Genomic DNA, 18,722 nt, shown 5'->3' on the forward strand with positions numbered 1-18,722 from the left:
TGGATTTCCGTGATTATTTGTATTATTGGAACACTTTTGTTCGTGGAGTGCTGCTCGCCTGAATAGTTTCTGGTTGAAGCCGTTCGTATTTGAAATATATATATATATATATATATATATATATATATATATATATTTTATTTTTTAAATCCGTATTTTGTTGTTGTTTTTGTTTCATTTAAAATTCAGTCTTTATTTTGTATTCGTTAAAATCACTGGATACCTTCTGAAATGTATATTGCGTGATAATTGCAGAAGTGCTGAAAGAAACAATAATTGCTGATTCTGTATAAAAAGAGCAATAACAATCTAGATAATTGGATAGTGACAAAAATGTTGAACAGGTGATATCAGCATAGCAGTATCAGGAACATAGCTATGTCTAAGTAAGACAACAGTATGGCCGTCAACAAACATCCGGTGGGCCGAATGTTAATGGAAGGTTTGGCCACGGAAGAATTGGTTGAATCCAATTCCATCGAATGTTTTAAAAAATTTTTGTAGCAGAGATATGTGGTGGTGAGTTTAGGTGTATATCTAATCTGGGTACGTTATGAAGTGGGCAGCGGGGGTCTCACCCTGCATATATTTGTGGCAAAGTAGACAAAATAAAACTTTGATTAAATCGTTTTCGACAAAAAAGATTCAACCAGATCACATAGTACAGGGCGAATTTCTGTTCTGGCCAAAAAATCTCACCTCAATAACCTCTTTTCCCAAACAATTCCTGGGAAGAAGCACAGCTAATGCAAGAAGAGTACAGCAAAGAGGAGTTCGGCTGAGTGAGAGTGGGGGCGGGAGAGAGAACTAGGAGAGTAGATATGTTAAAAAGAGAGGGTTGGAAGGGTTAAGCTGTGTACGTGATTTCAATCCGGCATTCACCCAAGTCAATGCCTGGCATGTAATGCACAACTGAAATCCGTATTTATTTTTGTCTGAAAGGTCTTTATTCTGAACGATATAGCACTCATATCATGCCACTCTCCTGGAACCCCCCCGGTCACATTGAACCGGGAATCAGGCTGGTTTGCAAAGTGAAAATATTTATTTAGGTATTTACAATTTAATCACACTATGTTTTAATGGGTACACAATGAGCACCAATGGGGTGATGTAACACTAAATAATCTCTTTAATACACAAGGAGTAATAGTAAGCAAAACAATTCAGCACAGAAATAATACTTTTGTGTGTGTGTTCAGAACAAATAGCACTGTGGTTAGAGGTTCCCCCTGCACACCCTTCAACCCCCCAATAGACAATGTAAAGAGATAGGAGGAGAGAGCAGGTTTTCAGGAAAGGAAAAATCAACAGAATCTCAACCCCACTTTCCCCCAGCAATCACAAGAGAAAAACGGGATTGACTATCAAGCTGTCAGAATGGCTTTTAAAGTTATCCTTGAGAATGGACTAGGCAAAACACTAAATATGGCCTAAATTGCTGAAATGGTTATACATTCTTATGGGAGCCACTTTGGATAGTTGCACACAAACACAAGCAACGATTTAAGACCAAGAAACAATTTGAAATGCTAAAATCCTAAAATTCAAGTCGGGAGCAATCAAAAGCTATTTTACACGTGTCCAAATTGCCCAAAAACGAAATTCGCGGCAAACTTTTCACTGCGCTATAATAGCGATAACGGGAGAACCGTAAGGATTTGGGATGCGGTTTTAGATGCGATTTAAAATTGTGGATGTTAGCACAAAAACTGAGGAAGTTTTGGGCGTTTTAGTGGAGGACGTTTATTCGAGATAGGTGCAAGAATGGAAAACGGGAATGCGCTTTTAAAATGACCAGTGGGATTTCTAACACTAGAGGATGACTATGAACAAAACAAATCCCCACAAGAACACAGCCACTTGATCAGAATGACTGCCTGCCCGGGACTCGCCTTCTTCAGATGAGAAAGGATCAGCGCAAGGATAGTTTTAGCAATACTAGTACAGGAGGAAGATAGGAGGGATAGGATAGAGAGTTTAGACAATTCAAAAATACTTCTAACAATGCAGGTTCTGAAGATAAGCTAGGATGGATTTAAGATAGGGATTGACTATTGACAGTACACATGTTAGTGACACAGTTCTATCTATAGATACTCACTAGATATGTTTTTAAATGGAACCGTCAGGATTCTGGTACGTCAAGATTCTGGTCAGTGAAGGGAATCTGGTTCTGGGACAGACAGCTGGGCACATCGGACAGGACTGGGTCTGCAATCGGCAAGGCGCTCGGGTCAATGCACGGCACAGGACTGGATCGGATCTGGCCTTTTTGGTTCTGATGAAAATTATTTCAGCAGGCAAGCAGTACGGCGCAGCCCGGCTGTATTTTGATGCTTCCCCTTAGGTTTGTGGGGTTGGTTCTGGTTTGGAAATTGAGGCCTAGCTGAAAATGTTTAATCTATGCAATCGGTTCTGCTTTGCCAAGTTTCTGGAGTCTGGAGCAAGGAAGATGTAAAGTTCTGCAGCAGGGTGCTCCGCCAGCATTCGGATAATGGGTGAATCTGTCTGTCTTTATCTGCCCTCTGCTGTCTCTATTTATGCTATGATAAAGGGTGTGTGTGTGCTGGTTTAGCCTAAGCTCGCCCCTTTGACAGGCGATTGCTCAGAGTCTCCTCTCTGCCTTGATAGGAGGAGAAAAACAGTGTGTCACCTTTATGGTGTGGGTTTATGAGGTTTAATCTACTTTTTTAAAATCTACTTTTGACACAATACATATTTACACATGTGCAACCTCTATAACAGCCATATATACAGATTACATATTTTGTACAGCAGCTACTCCTCCAAACCCCGTAGCTGTGGGATCTTGTGTCTGCTTTTCACAGAACTTTGCCCTTTTCATCTGGAACACAATGACCAATTTATCAGCAAATTTCTACAAGTGTGCACCTTTAACATGGGCACAAGTGTATAAAGTTTCATACTTCTAGCAGAAATACATTTGGTGTAAAATCACATATTCTGCCATTTCCTTCAAAAACATATCACACGATTTTGCCACCTCTTGAAATGTGCAGCCAAAATTTAGATTTACAATTCTGTTACTTTTGTGTTTTTGACAAGTTTAAGTGGCAAGTATTTTGTCTTTAAAGAAAATATTCTTTGTGAATGTTCTGCCACAGATGGCTGTTTGGGTCCGCCTCTTTTTCTCTCCCTTCAGTCCAGAAGCATCTCCTCCCTGTTGGCTCTTGGCAGAGTCCATTTACGACAGTCCTCATACCTAGCCTTTCCTGCTTTGCAACTGTTCATTGTTTCCTTCCCCACTGCATACCAGGTTCTCCCCCCACCCTATAATTATTGCTTTGGTGTGATTTCCTGGTGGAGGGAGCTGGAGGGAGAGGCCTTGCCTCTGTGCGGAAAGCTGTTATTCCAGTTTGGTACCTTTTAGCCAGCTTTTCTTTAACTGTTAATTCTGTTGAATTTTTCCCCTTAACATACAACAAACTTGTGGGATCACATCACAGCTAAATACTTATTCAAGATTTTAAATCATGGAATCAAAACAATTACAAGATGGGTTACTCTCAATAACAGGCCTCTCAGATTGCAAGCATTTTCTTTTAGTTTATACCTGTTTAAAATTTAATCCTGCAGACTACTGACAGCTGTCATTCAGGCGGCCCAATGTACTGCACCCAGATTTTGACAGATCCACAGACAGGCCACTTTTGCTGTGGAAATCCCTTGATGCTTTCAGCTTTTCAGGACATTGTAAATTCACAATGATTTCTTACACTAAGTGAATTATAGCACCCAGCAAGAATTTTTGATGTTTCAGGGTGTTTGGTACCGGCATTCTGCAGTTTCAGCAACAAAGAAACAGTGATTTATAGCAAGAGTTTGGGGTTTCCTTTAGCAAAGCACTGCTTTTTCCTTCTGTGCTCCATTTTAACATGTCGTGGAGCCCAGTAACATGTTTCAGGAGTGAGATCTCTGTCCCACCACTGACAACATGCATGGCAGATTGGGCAGCCCTCTTTTTGTGCTTTGCAAAGTGAATTTTTCAGAGGTTTTGGCACGCACAAGGGTTTTGCGGCCATTTTGATGTTTCTGGCACCATCAGAACACAGTGATGCCGCATGGCAGGGCAAAGGTGGGTTAAAACATCCCACAGAGCACCCCCTCATGACTTGAGTTTGACCACCCGTCAAGGGGAAGTCGGGAGATTGGGATGTTCTTTCTTTCTTTGGTCCAGGTGGAGAAAGTCGTCTGCTTCTCCTATCAGTGCTGGATCGACATGCTCTCCCTGCCGGTTCCAGATGGGAGTATGGAGCGATACTCCGGGCCCCTTGGGTCTTTCCTCCCAGTCACCGAGTGGTCCTCCTTGGTACTTAGAATCCTTGGTTTCAGTGCTATGAGACAGAACAGATCATGGTTATGGAAATTTCACCACTACTATTCATGTAGTGGGGCAGATGCATACATTTGACATACAATTTACGATATTCCCCGCCTGGCTTAACTAATGGTTTTAACAGTTGGATTCTTCTAGGTATCCGGAATGTCCCCCTCTGGGTTTCCGGTTGTCTCCTCTATTTGCCGCAAAGTATGACTGGGATGGCAACTCTTCAGCTGATTGATGTGGACCCACTTATCTTCCCCTTCTGCCAAACTGCCCTTGGGGATGTGGATTTGTAGGCGACTGGTGAGATTCTGTCCACAATTTCAAAAGGACCCCGCCAACTTGGGAGAAATTTGCGCTGTTTGGCTTGTTTCCTTTGGAAATTGTACAAGTAGACCCGGTCTCCGGTCATAGTGGGTCTTTATACTGTCTGCAGATCTTTCTAGATTCCGCTGAGCATATTCAAAAGCACGTTGAAGGTGTTTTCTCAGATTCTCAACATACTCATGAGTTGTGGAGGCATTTATCAAGGTCTGCTCAAACAGAGACATTTTTGTTGCAGAAGAAGGGGTAGATCTGATGGCCATAAGGACAAGAGGTAATCAAATGTCCCAACTTGGCCAGAATCTACCACAAACCTTTTTAATATGCTCACAATAGTCTTGGGTTATCTCATAACTCCACCACTAGAGGCTAGCTGGTAGGCAATGTGTAGTTTCCTTTTGAACCTAAGTATCTCCCACATCTTTGTCATCACTTCGCTAGTGAAGTGGCTACCTCGGTCTGACTCAATCCTTTGGGGTAGTCCAAAACGCAAGAAGATGTGATTGATCATCAGGTGTCATGATCTCTGCTTCCAAAAGGTCAGGGTTTTCCCAACTCCCTTGGAAGCAGATCCATAACCCAGGTTCCGAATGCCAACCAGTCCCAATTGGGACCTTTTGGACCCAGTCCTGGCGCCAGTGGCACCAGGCTCATAAATATGCCCAGTCCCAGCGCTGGAAGCGCCGGGCTCATAATGCTTGGGTGGACTTACCTGCAGCAGACCATGCTGCTTACTTGCCTGCCAGTTGAGCCTCTGATCCTCTTCTGTTTGGAACTACTTTTCCTGTTGGGTGGGGCAGGAGCCAATCCCTAGGTTCAGAACACTGGAACTCTTCTGGAAAGCAGGAACTCTTTTCTTACCTAGGCGTGGCTGTGGAAGGAGACACCTAAGCACTACAGGAGGCTATTTAAACCACACCCGATGGATGAATCTTGCTTTGCGTTATTCTGCATCCTCTGCAGCAGAACGCTCATCGTGTCTTCTGCATCTGATCCTGGGCCTAAGGAAAAAGGCTTACCATCCTGAATCCAGTCTTCAGCAACACCTATAAAGACAAGAAAGAACAGGTTAGCATTACGGTCTTCAGTGACAGCTCTTCACTTACCTGGTCCATCGGCTGTCTCCAACGCCTTGCGCTGCATTCCGACATCTGAAAGACAAAGGCTTACCTACTCTTCGTGCGCTCCGGAGGTCTTCACACTGCATTCCGGCATCTGAAAGACAAAAGCTTACCAACTCTTCGCACGCTCCGGAGGCCTTCGGCGCTGCATCCCGCATCTGAAAGACAAAACAAGGTGCGTTTAAAGACATTGGGGAACTTTAATACTCACGTGCCATTACTCCTTTCCACATTTAACCCAGTGGGTATTCCGGCACCCTGCAGCCGCTCCGAACTTGTACCTGCAAAATAAAAAGACAGTTAAAGCGCATCGTGAAGCAGGCAACAAGCGCTTACTTACGTGCTTCCAGGCGCTTCTATTCATCACACGGGCTCCATCTTCAACTCACTTCAGCCGGTCATCCACCATCGCCGGAACCCTGCAAAACAAGAGACATCATTACTAAAGACTTTAAAGACATTAGAATTACTTGAAACTTACCGTTCGTGCAGTAAACGACGGACAGCAGTCCTCTGAAGTCAAGAGGCCTGCTCCCCTTATCCAGTGAAGAAACTGGTTACAGCACCCTGCCCCGAGGCAGATGGAGAGCACGGCGTTCACTTACCTAAGGTGAGAGCGTTAACCTTCGGGGTTCTACAGGAGAAGAGAAAGGGAAGAAGAGAGAGACATTCAATAACCCAGTTCATTAATCCCATATTTTCTATCTGCAGACATCTTACCCTTCGAGTCAGACATACAGTGCACAGAGGTCCAGCCCAAAGAGCCAGCCGTGTGTTACACATCACCTTTGAAGATACGGTATACGCCCAGTCAAGACCGGTGCCTCTACGGGAATCAGGTGAGCGTTACAGAACGCAAAGCCTACCACAAAACTTCCGTCCAGGCGCTATGGAAACCTCGGATACCGACCAACTAGCCCAGTTACTTGGGGAACTAAGGGCAGAAGTGCATGCAGCCCGTCAGGAAACGAACGCTCTAAGAAGGGAACTGATTATTTCCAAGGAGCAAACAGATGATCTCGCTAGACAATTGCTACAGTCACAAGCCGGACAGACCCCGTTACCCGCATCTGGGGGAAATCTTCCTTCTACATCCTCTATGAATCCAGTGCAGATCAACCTACCTGGGAATGTACCTCTGGCTCCGCCCGAATGATTTTCTGGTGACCCAAAGAGGTTTGCAGTATTTATCAATCAGTGCCGGTTGCATTTCTTATGCCGGCCAGCAGCCTTTCCAACTGATCAAGCTAAAGTAGCTTTCGTGCTTTCGTACCTTAGTGGCAATGCGGCAGACTGGTCGATCCCTTTAGTAAATCAAGATGATCCGGTCCTCCATGATTTTCAAGCTTTTCAGCTCAGTATGGAAAAACTGTTCGCAAGACATTCACAGGGGCAGGCCTTGGACAATGAGCTTCTTTTGTTGCGACAAGGTAATCAAGACCTTTTGGCTTATATTGCGTCTTTCAACAGACTGATAGTGGAAACTCAATGGCCTGAGGACAAAAGGATTACGCTGTTTTATAGAGGTCTACGTGGAGAGCTCAAAGATGTGTTAGCCCAAGTAGTGAATCCCCCACAAGATTGTTCGGACTATATAGACTTAGTCGTTCAAATAGATCACAGACTGCAGAACTGGAAGGCCGATCGTTCCAAGTTTGATGCTCGAGTATTTTCCAAACCGCCAACTCCTTCCAAAGGAGTAGACTCCGGGGAACCCATGCAAATAGGGGGTCTGAAAGGTCCTCTAACACAAAAGGAGCGGGAAAGGAGAAAACAGTTGCAATTATGCCTCTATTGCGGAAACTCAGGGCACTTTCTTCGAGACTGTCCGGTGAAACCTGCCAAGAAGGCAGTCGGAGCTGCAGTTACCAAAGTTACAAACTCTGAGCAGGGAAACGACCTCGCCCGACAAGAATAGAGGTCCTCTTGCCGAGCTTGAAAACCAGTTCCGTGACCTCGCATTTCGTGATACCTATGGTCCTCATTAGCCCTGATAATCCGGATCGATTACATGCAATTGAAGCTTACGTCGACAGCGGTGCCATCGGCAATTATGTGGATCATGAAATGGTTTTGAGGATGAATCTAACTCTTTGTCCCAAGGCTGTAAAGGACGTCATTACTACGGTGGATGGTACGGAGATAGCCTCCGGGCCAGTAACGCACACCACTCAAGAAGTGACGCTAGTAAGTCAAGATGGACACTATGAGAAGATCGTGTTCGATGTGATCAAGGCCCCTCAGTTTCAGATTATTCTAGGAATGCCTTGGTTAGAGAAACACAATCCTCTGATCGATTGGCGAGCAAGAACGGTCCAGTTTCCAGAATGTGTCTCTACTTGTCACCCTCCACCTGGTGTTGCACTGGCAGCAATTTCTTCAGAGACTCCCCAGTTACCTCCCGAATACCTAGAATACCAAGATATTTTCCGGAAGGATCAGGCTAACTCTCTACCTCCTCATAGGTCTTATGACTGCCAGATAGACCTGATACCTGGATCTACTCCTCCTTGTAGTAGAATTTATGCCCTCACCGAGCCTGAGAACCTTCACCTTCGACAATACCTGGATCAATACCTGGCAAATGGGTTTATTCGTCCTTCCAAGTCCCCTGCTTCTTCAGCTTTGTTCTTCGTTTCAAAAAAGGAAGGAGACCTTAGAACTTGTATAGATTATCGCTCCCTGAACCAGATCACCGTTAAGAATAGATATCCGTTACCTTTGATCCCTGAACTCCTGGACCAAGTCAGAAAAGCATGCATATATACAAAGCTGGATCTTAGAGGAGCTTACCACTTGGTACGAGTAAAAGAGGGCGATGAATGGAAGACGGCCTTCCGCACCAAGTATGGGCTATTTGAATATCAGGTCATGCCCTTCGGACTTTGCAATCCCCCGGCCGCCTTTCAATATTTTATGAACGATGTCCTCAGAGAGCTCATAGATGTGTGTGTTGTTGTTTACATTGACGACATCCTCGTTTATTCTTCATCAGAATCTGAACATCGGAAACACGTGAAAATGGTCCTCGAAAGATTGCGTCAACACAAACTTTCGCTAAGTTGAAAAATGTGTTTTCAACGTGACTGAAGTTGAATTCTTGGGATTCATATTATCACCTGGCGGAGTGCGTATGGATTCAAAGAAGGTCGATGCAGTTCTCAAATGGCCATCACCATCCTCCGTAAAAGGTGTGCAAAGCATGTTAGGCTTCGCTAACTTTTACCGCAGGTTTATCCCCGAATTCTCTCAAATAGTCCAGCCCATCACTGCCTTGTTAAAGAAAAACAAACGTTTTGATTGGTCTACCGAGGCGGAACAAGCTTTCCAGGATTTGAAGACTAAATTTATCTCTGCACCAATCTTAAAACACCCTCGCCCCGAACTCCCCTACATCGTGGAAACTGATGCTTCAAGCCTTGCCATGGGGGCAGTTCTATCACAAAAGGACCCGATAACCAATCAGTTGCATCCCGTGGCATTTTGGTCCCGCAAATTCTCGCCTCCTGAAGTCAATTACACGATTACTGACAAGGAACTTCTGGCTATCAAGTCTGCCTTTAAGGCTTGGCGGCATTATCTGCTGGGGGCCCGACACACCGTTACTGTGATTACGGATCACCGAAACCTGCAATATTTGAAAACCGCAAAAGCCCAATCCTCTAGACAACTCCGTTGGGCATTATTCTTTGCCGAGTTTGACTTCATAATTACCTATCGACCTGGTACAAAAAACGGTAAAGCTGATGCCCTTTCTCGGATGGGAGTGGAAGAACTCTTGATCAACCCTAAACCTGTACCAATCATTCCCGAACAAAGAATTCTGGGTGTAATCGCCACACAATCCATAGAGGAAGTTAAGGATAAAGCCAGGCAACTTGTAACTCCAGCAGACATACAGAATTGGCATCTGCAGGGAAAGGACTTTGCAGTAAAGGACAACTTATTGTATTTCCAAGAACGATTATACCTACCCAGCACAGATTTACAGAAAAAAGTAATCTCTTGTTATCACGATTCTTTAATGGTAGGACATCCCGGTGTAGCCAAGACCTCAGAAAAGATCAAGCGCTACTTCTGGTGGCCGTCTTGGAAAAAAGATATCAGAGACTTTATAATGTCCTGTGGAGTATGCGCCCAAAACAAGAGTCAAAAGGAAAGACCAGCAGGCCTCTTACGCCCTATTGACATCCCACCTCGCCCTTGGCATACGCTTTCTATGGACTTCATCACCGATCTACCTCCATGCTCCGGATACAATACGATTCTAGTAATCGTGGACTTATTCTCCAAGATGGCGCATTTCATTCCGCTCAAAGGCTTGCCAACAGCAGCAACTCTGGCCCGAGAATTTCTCGAAAACATCGTCCGACTGCACGGTTTTCCTTCGGTTCTAATTTCGGATCGAGGTAGTCAATTTATTTCTCATTTTTGGCGAATTTGCTGTCGGTCGGCTCAAATTGATGTGAGACTATCGACCAGTCACCACCCTCAGACCGACGGACAAACCGAGAGGACCAATCAAACTCTGGAACAGTATTTACGCTGCATGCTGCAACAAACTGAAAAAACTTTGAAAGACATCCTTTGGATAGCCGAATATGCCTACAATAACTCTGTCCATTCGGGAACTGGGAAAACCCCATTTTTTCTGTTGTGCGGCAGTCACCCTCGAACCTCGGAGTTGGATCCCCTCCAAGATCTTGAAACACCAGCAGTAGACTACCTGCATTCTACAATCACCCAAGCCTTTAAGGAAGCTGTTTCTCACCTTCAAAGGGCTAAAGAACAATACAAGAAAGGAGCAGATCAACATCGGAAGGAAGCCCCTCAATATCAAGTAGGGGATCAAGTCTGGTTATCCACCAAATATCTACCTCTAAAAGGGCCACGCACATTCAACCCAAGATACCTTGGTCCCTATTCCATCACTACCATAGTAAACCCAGTAGCGGTCAAGTTGGACTTGCCCCCGCACATGAAGATACATCCGGTCTTCCACGTCTCTCTATTAAAACCCGTGCAACCTCAAACCCGACTAACTAAATCTCCAAAACCTGTCCTAGTTGATGGAGAACTCGAGTTTGAAGTCAAAAGCATTCTGGACTCCAAGATCTCCAAATCTAAACTATTTTACCTAATTGACTGTAAAGGCTACGGCCCCCAAGAGAGATCCTGGGAACCTGCTGAATATGTCCACGCTCCTCGCCTAATCAAAAGATTTCACCGAACATTTCCTGACAAGCCAAAACCCCCGGAGAAGCCCGGTTTGGGAGGGGCCTTGAGGGGTGGTACTGTCATGATCTCTGCTTCCAAAAGGTCAGGGTTTTCCCAACTCCCTTGGAAGCAGATCCATAACCCAGGTTCCGAGTGCCAACCAGTCCCAATTGGGACCTTTTGGACCCAGTCCTGGCGCCAGTGGCACCAGGCTCATAAATATGCCCAGTCCCAGCGCTGGAAGCGCCGGGCTCATAATGCTTGGGTGGACTTACCTGCAGCAGACCATGCTGCTTACTTGCCTGCCAGTTGAGCCTCTGATCTTCTTCTGTTTGGAACTACTTTTCCTGTTGGGTGGGGCAGGAGCCACTCCCTAGGTTCAGAACACTGGAACTCTTCTGGAAAGCAGGAACTCTTTTCTTACCTAGGCGTGGCTGTGGAAGGAGACACCTAAGCACTACAGGAGGCTATTTAAACCACACCCGATGGATGAATCTTGCTTTGCGTTATTCTGCATCCTCTGCAGCAGAACGCTCATCGTGTCTTCTGCATCTGATCCTGGGCCTAAGGAAAAAGGCTTACCATCCTGAATCCAGTCTTCAGCAACACCTATAAAGACAAGAAAGAACAGGTTAGCATTACGGTCTTCAGTGACAGCTCTTCACTTACCTGGTCCATCGGCTGTCTCCAACGCCTTGCGCTGCATTCCGACATCTGAAAGACAAAGGCTTACCTACTCTTCGTGCGCTCCGGAGGTCTTCACACTGCATTCCGGCATCTGAAAGACAAAAGCTTACCAACTCTTCGCACGCTCCGGAGGCCTTCGGCGCTGCATCCCGCATCTGAAAGACAAAACAAGGTGCGTTTAAAGACATTGGGGAACTTTAATACTCACGTGCCATTACTCCTTTCCACATCTAACCCAGTGGGTATTCCGGCACCCTGCAGCCGCTCCGAACTTGTACCTGCAAAATAAAAAGACAGTTAGAGCGCATCGTGAAGCAGGCAACAAGCGCTTACTTACGTGCTTCCAGGCGCTTCTATTCATCACACGGGCTCCATCTTCAAGGTGAGAGCGTTAACCTTCGGGGTTCTACAGGAGAAGAGAAAGGGAAGAAGAGAGAGACATTCAATAACCCAGTTCATTAATCCCATATTTTCTATCTGCAGACATCTTACCCTTCGAGTCAGACATACAGTGCACAGAGGTCCAGCCCAAAGAGCCAGCCGTGTGTTACACATCACCTTTGAAGATACGGTATATGCCCAGTCAAGACCGGCACCTCTACGGGAATCAGGTGAGCGTTACATCAGGGCAGCTGCTGTTTCTGCCTTGCAATTTGGGGTCGGGAGACATTCCACCCATTTAGTGAACAAGCATGTTACGGTCAACATGTACTTGTTCCCCCTAAAGGAGCGAATCACGGGCGCGATAAAATCGACTTGTAAATCTGACCAAGGCAGTGTCATCCCGCTCTTTTAGAGGGGAGCACGGTGTGTGAGTGATGTTGGCTGAAATTGTGCACACACAAGACACCCCTTCAAGTATTGGTCGAGGTCCTGTCCCATGTGTGGCCAGTATGCAACCTCTCGCAAGATTTCTAATGTCGTATGAAACCCCCTATGACCGGCTGTGGCCGCATCATGGTCGTGACTTAGCATCAGGCTTCAGAATGAGGTAGGGACCACCCACTGGTCATGGCCAGCTATGGATCTCCTTACCAACAAACCGTCTTGGATTCGGAACATTTTTGGACATTTCATCAACACTCTGAGGTCCTCTTTCCCTATGTAATTGGTATCCGTCAAAGGAAATTTCTCAGGGTCCTCAATGTGTTGCTAAAACTTACCAATTATTGGATCCCCTTTTTGAGCTGTACTCAAATCAGCATCTTGGGTCTCCTTACTCCATTGTGAAGTTGAGAGTTCATTGTGAGCATTTGTCTGGGACCTAGTGATAGCAGTGACCTGGATTTCCCCCAATAGGGACTCAATCTCAAGTAGATCCCCTTGGATGGCTCTAGTTTTGGCCAGCTGATCAGCTAGGTCATTTCCAGTTTTGTCTGGTCCTTCTACTTTAGAATGACCCTTGATCTTATTCAAGTAGATGGTCATCACATTCGAGGTGACCAGATCATCAATATTTTGTATTAATTTTCCATGTTTCAATGGTTTATTATTAGCACATAGCATGCCTCTGGTTTTCCAAATAACCAGGTGCTCCATGAACCCATTCTGTACATAATTTGAATCAGTTATTATGACCAGTTTGTGGTGTTGGTGTTGGACAGCAGTGAGGATGGCTTGATGCACAGCCATCAGCTCTGCCACTTGACTACTTCGGGGACCGATTTTGTACCCAGCAGAGGTTTGTGGGGCATCATTCACACATGCATTCCCTATGCCAGCCACACGTTCCTTTGTCAACATGGTAGGAGCACCCATCCACATAGACAGTGGGCATTCCCTCACACTGGTCTTCTTCATAGACTTTGTGTGGGAAATTAAGTTATGCCTCCATGTTGTTCTTGATTTTAAGACTTTCGTCCTCGAGACAGTTTTCTCTGGCACAATTATGCAAGTCAGCCAGACCTTGCGTGAGGGACTCTTCTTGTTTTGGCCATATCTGTCCTCCAAAGGAAAGCCTTGCATTGACAGAATCCAGGAAGTAATTCGGAATTACTCACTTTTCCGTCCGGATTCTGTCACTTCGAAGATATTGCAAAGGTTGGTGTGGAGTCTCCGCTATGATGTGTTCTCCCTGGATAAATGGGCGGTCATTCTTCAATGCCCACACCGTTGCCAGGAGTGCCTTCTCACAGTCGTTGAATTTTTCCTCCACAGAGGATAAAGTTTTACTCGCATGGGAGATTACTTTATTGACCTTGTCATGCTTTTGATATAATACTGCAGTCAAGCTTGTGAGAGGCTTCTTTTGAGTTGTCTTACTGCCTCGGCTTGTTCTGGACCCCACTCCCGCTTGACCCCCCCCTTCAACAGATGGATCAGGGGTCTTGTGATCTCTGCGTAATCCTCAATGAACTTTCTGCTGTAATTAGTTAGTCCAAGGAGGCTCCTTAGTTCCCACAGAGTTGTGGGGTCTTTTATTTTCTGGAGAACTTCTACTTTCTTTTCCTGGGGACAGAGACCCTGAGGAGTTATCTCATTCCCAAGAAGTTGACACGGGTCCTGCACCACTGTGCCTTTTGAAAGGAGAGTTTTTCTCCGGCAGCCCTCAACTGTGTCAGGACATAACAGATCTCCGCTATGTGTTCCACCTCAGTTGAGCTTTTGACTAGAACATCATCTACATAGGCCAGGTTACCCCTCTCACCCAGGTCGGGCATGGCCTTGAGTAGTAAGATGTTAAATTCATTGCCGGAGTTGATGTATCCAAAGGGAATCTGTGTCCAAGTGTACTGCTACCCCCCGAAGGTAAAGGCCAGCTTGTATTGGTCCTCCCTACAGACATGTACAGTCCAGTACCCATTGGTCAGGTCAATGGCAGTAAATACCATCAATCCCTGGATCTGGGCCAGCCATTGGTGAATGTAGGGAAGAAGCCATCGGGAAGTATGGACCCGTTTTTTAATCTCCCTTAGGTCAGCACAGAGTCTCCACTGGCTGTTTCATTTCAAAATCACCAGCACCGGATTGTTGAAGGTGCTGTCGACTGGACGAATTATCCCACGGGACTCAAGGTTCTTAATTATTTCAGTAAGGGACTTCATTGATACAAGAGGCAAGCGATATTGCTTCACAAACACTGGAGTCATTCCAGGGTCCGTGGGAATTGTTGTTGTGTGGATGTCGGTGCAACCACAGTAATATGAGTCCACCGCAAATAGATCTTGAGTTGAAAATCTAAGAAAACTTGTTTCAATTTTTGCTTTTGCTCCAGAGTCTCACAGGCATAAGCTAGGTTGACTCTCTCTTCAACCATCTGCCTGAAGCCTGGAAAGACTTCCGGTTTGGCTATCTCAGCGGCCTCCTCCAGCTGGGTGGAGAAGTCCCTGGTCAAAGTTCTGATTTGGACTGATGGCTTCAGGTGGGGAAGGCAGTCCTCGTGGACTTGAAAGATCACCTCATCCCTCCTGAAGTCACAGGTCACATCTTCCTTACCATGAGGGCAGGAAGAGTACACCAGGAAATTCCCCCCATGCCGCGTGAAGATCCTGTCTGGTGTTGTCTCATCGTCGATATTACTGTCAAAACAGTTCTTGGGGATTGGTCCTAACAGTTCATTACCTAAATCTATGGAAAAATGTCAGTCATCAACCGCCATTCCAATAATGGTGCCTGCGCCTAGGGTGATACTCTTTAGGTCGCTGCTATCCTCCTCTATTGGAATGGTGTCGTGTTCTATGTTGATTAGTGACGTTGGGTTTACCCCCAACCCTTGCAGTTGGAAATTAGCATTAAGATGGACGTAGGCGTCAGGATTTTTCAGTTCTGTACTCTTTTCATTTTTATTTCCAGTGAGAATTGTCGGGTCCATTCTGGGATGTTGACTTCCTCTTCAATATGAATTTCAACTGCATATGGCAGCAGTTGAGCTGACCGAAATGGTTTATCTCGGTCATCAAAGTCTATGGGATTACCCGCTAATCGGGACCAAGGTTTGAAGTTTATTAGGTCGAAGCTAATGGCAAAGCGATTGAGAATGTCACTGCCTAAATAAAACGCAGCAGGGACATCTCGCATGACCCAACAATCATGGACTATGCTCTTGTTGCCTATGGAAATGTTGAGCATACACCTGCTAGGCAGGAGATGTTTGGAATTGGGTGTTTCCAGGTCCATTTCCCATTTGTCTATCAGTTTAAATGTGGGAATGGCTGGATCTTTTGGGAGTTTGCAGAACATGGCCTCGCTGATGAAGCTCTTACCGTTGTTCACACACACTCGGGCGATAACAGAGTCCTTCCCGGCATTTAACTGATTAGGGATGAACAACTGCTCTCCAATTTTCTGACTATCAGCCAAGCTTTCAGCTGATTTCTCATCTTTTTGGACTATAGGAATGGGATTTTCTGATTGTGAATTTGTATAGAATTTCAGAATGTTTCCTTAGACTGGAAGGAAGGTTGATTTTCAGAAATGGAGATAACCCCCATCAACAGTTTGTTGTCCTACTGCAATTACTGTCACGTCTGGGATTTAATTATTCTGGAAGTGAAATTCAATTTAGTCAGGTTTTTGTTCAACCATGTGGCATGTGCCTTTTAAACTAACATGGTTGACACTGTGTCTCCATTTTATTGGTCGGTTAATCTGGGTCCAGAGGACCTTGTTTACACAATCTATGAGGGGAGACAATCTACGCAGTATGCCATTCCCTAGTAAACAAGGTGTGACCTCTGGAGTCACAAATATGACCGGCTGCTTCACCTTGTCTCGCCCAATTTTAATGTCTAAATCTGCTGTCCCCTCGATGGGAATTTCCTTTCCCTCGAAGTTCTGAAGTTGTCCAGGAAGAGGGGTGAGAGGAATTTGGTATTTCACCTCCCTTCCCGAATTCAGCTGATCAAAGGCCCTTTTTGACAGAAGGGTAGCTTGGGATCCAGTGTCCACCAGTGCCAAAATTGTACATTGCCCCGGTATTTGGACCGGGGCATAAAATCTTCCCTCCTTTTCCACAAGGTGGCAAAGATAATGCACATTTTTGGCCAACTGGTGGGTTAGTTTCTTTGCTTTGGATACTGACAGAGAGGTGATTTGGGCAGGATTCTGTTTTGGGATCTTGGGAACCTGTAAGAAAAAGGTGACAGCTAGATATGGGGGAAGTTTTGGGCTCCCCTGCTTCTGATTCTGGGCTGCCCCCCCCTTTATGGAGGAAGTCACCAGAATGGGTTTGCACAAGGGGATTTTCTTGCTGGTCATTCTGGGGTTTGATGATGGGCAGTTCTAACTCGGTCCTCACATCTACCCAGTCTGGATTTGGATCCTTTGGGACCCATTTTTCTTTGGGAGGAGTCCCCCATCCCTGAAGTAGAACATCATTTTCCCAGGATCCTCTGAGGACCCCTTTCCTTCAAACTGGAAGATTTGCACCTCCTCCACAAAATGGGTCTTTTTAGGCTCTTTATTTCTCCTACCCTCCCTCTGCTCCTTGGGTTGCAGACTTTCGGGGCAGGAGATTTTGGTTCAAGTTCCTAGGTTTCCAGGGGCTTTCCACAAGTGGGGAAGGGAGCTTCCTCCAAGGCTTTACTCCCCTCTTCCCCTTGTGCCTCCTCCCTGGGAACCGGTGGGTTGTTGGGGTTCTTCCCCCGTCATTGTTCTCGAGCACCAGACCCTGGATTCGAGGAGTTCTGAGCCACCATGATCATCTCAGGGTTCTGTTGAGCCCTCAGCATGCGACCCAGATCCTATGCCATGTTCTGGACCTGGCGCTCTAGTTGGCACACCCGCTCTAGCTGGTATGGGGTCCTCAAGTCTACCCTGTGTTGATCCCGAGAAGGGTAACTATCCCTTCTCGCATAATACCCCTGGTTAGGAAAGTTTGGGTACCCCTCCACCCTTGGCTTCCCCTCTCCATGATTGGGCTGTCTGGGCTCAGGAAAGTGGGGAAAGAAGGATGGGTTTTTGGGGGGGGGGGTTGAAGTTTGGTGGGTACTGGGGAAAGAAATTTGGTCCGGCATTTGGGGGATTACTGCCCTCCTGGGGAAAGTGAGGAGGGAAGTTTCCTGGGTTTCCTGCTGTCTGGTTGGACCCTCCCCCCCTTGGGCTGGAGGAGTACACACATAGCCCAGGATGGGTCTATTTCCCTTGTAGCATGGGCTGATGTAGTCAGGGGAGTTAGGGGTCCCATTTGTGGGGTTACATCCCTGGCTCCCTGTTTGGGATTGGCCCAAGGTCCTTCTGGGTTTGGGGATGGTTGGATTCTGAGGGGAAGGTTTTTAGGCCCCCCCATCTCCAAATCAAAAATGGGGGCAACTTTCACCTCTACCACCTTAAAAGCAGCCGGGGTGTTGGTTGGTTTGGGGCTCTTGCTCAGATGTTTACTTTCCAACGGCTTTTGTACTTCATAGTTGCTTGTTGCTTGTTCAATGACCCAGTCTATCAATCTTTTCTCATGAAAGTCCCTCACTAGCTGGGTCATAATGTACTTAGGGAGAGCATGAAAGAAGGTGTTCACAAATTCCTTACTGTCAGTGCACACCCTTCTAGAGGTATGCGCAAAGGCGTGTTTCAATTCCTGAACAGATTCTTGTGGGCCTGGTCTTCCCCACATTGTAAGTTGTAGGCTGCCTTGCAAGCCTCTTGGGGGTTCCGATGAATGGAAAAATGTTTCAGGATGGCTGCCCTATAGGTGGACCATCTGGAATGGTTCTGATCCTCCAGCCTGCAAAGAAGCTGGAGTACTCAGGAGAAAACGTCCACTTTACATACTGATTACAGCTTTGGCTGTCCTTCAGGTGGAACGTCTCCATCATCTGCTCAATGAAAATTCAAGGTGCTCCCAAACCGAATATTTGGCATTTTTGTGGTAGGGCGTGATGAGGCTCCTAATAGCATTTATTTGTTTCAGGGGATCCTTGAGTAAAGCCCTCTTAACTTTGTTAGCCTTTTTAGTTCTTGTCACCCTGGTCCACTCATCCTCTGACTCAGAGGCACTGCTACCAGAGGTGGCTGTCTGATCTTCTAGGCTCTCCCAGGTTCTGCGAGCTTGGGAATGGCTGGCAGAATGTGGGGGCCTAGTCTCTAGGGAC

The sequence above is a fragment of the Ambystoma mexicanum genome, chromosome 5p, assembly GCF_040938575.1.
Source record: "Ambystoma mexicanum isolate Mex_15411 chromosome 5p, UKY_AmexF1_1, whole genome shotgun sequence".
Classification (NCBI taxonomy): Eukaryota; Metazoa; Chordata; class Amphibia; order Caudata; family Ambystomatidae; genus Ambystoma; species Ambystoma mexicanum.